General features: G+C 57.7%; 1 protein-coding gene across 1 annotated transcript in view; it reads right to left on the bottom strand.

Moving 5' to 3' along the window:
* Positions 1-692, bottom strand: part of RASGRF1 (Ras protein specific guanine nucleotide releasing factor 1) — a 78780-nt gene that overhangs the window by 38247 nt on the left and 39841 nt on the right. The gene's annotated exons all lie outside the window — the stretch shown is intronic.

A 692-nucleotide genomic window follows, 5' to 3' on the forward strand; every position in this document is an offset into this window, starting at 1 on the left:
TCCTCAGAGCAGGATGCGGGCTCAGAGAGTGGGAATACGTTCCCCGTCTCCTTCCCTCCATCCCTTCCTTTTTTCTTTCTTTAAATATTTGTATTGATTTCCGAGAGGAAGGGAGGGGAAGAGAGAGAGAAACATCACTGATGAGAGAGAATCACGGACCGGCTGCCTCCTGCACCCCCCAACCTGGGGATGGAGCCCGCAACCCGGGCCTGTGCCCTGACCGGGAATTGAACCCTGAGCTCCTGATTCATAGGTCGCTGCTCGACCACTGAGCCACGTCGGCTGGGCCATATCTTGGCAGCCATGCAGGGTGGGCCTTCCTCTGGCATCTCATTCATTCAGCGTCGGCCTGCGGACTGAAGGGTCCCGGGTTCGATTCCGGTCAAGGGCATGTACCTGGGTTGCGGGCACATCCCCAGTGGGAGATGTGCAGGAGGCAGCTGATCGATGTTTCTCTCTCATCGATGTTTCTAACTCTATCTCTCTCCCTTCCTCTCTGTGAAAAGTCAGTAAAATATATTAAAAAAAAAATGGGGAAGGTGTGAACTCTGACCCTTGGAGAGGGGTGGGCCCAGCCTCACGGAGGGGCTGAGAGGTGAGACCATGGAGGACAGAGCAGGTGTCCGCCTGCAGCGGACCCACCCGGGAGCCTGAGGGAAGGGGTCAGCGCCCCCCCCACCCCCTGCCCGCCA

Source organism: Myotis davidii, unplaced genomic scaffold (assembly GCF_000327345.1).
Source record: "Myotis davidii unplaced genomic scaffold, ASM32734v1 scaffold1914, whole genome shotgun sequence".
Taxonomy (NCBI): Eukaryota; Metazoa; Chordata; class Mammalia; order Chiroptera; family Vespertilionidae; genus Myotis; species Myotis davidii.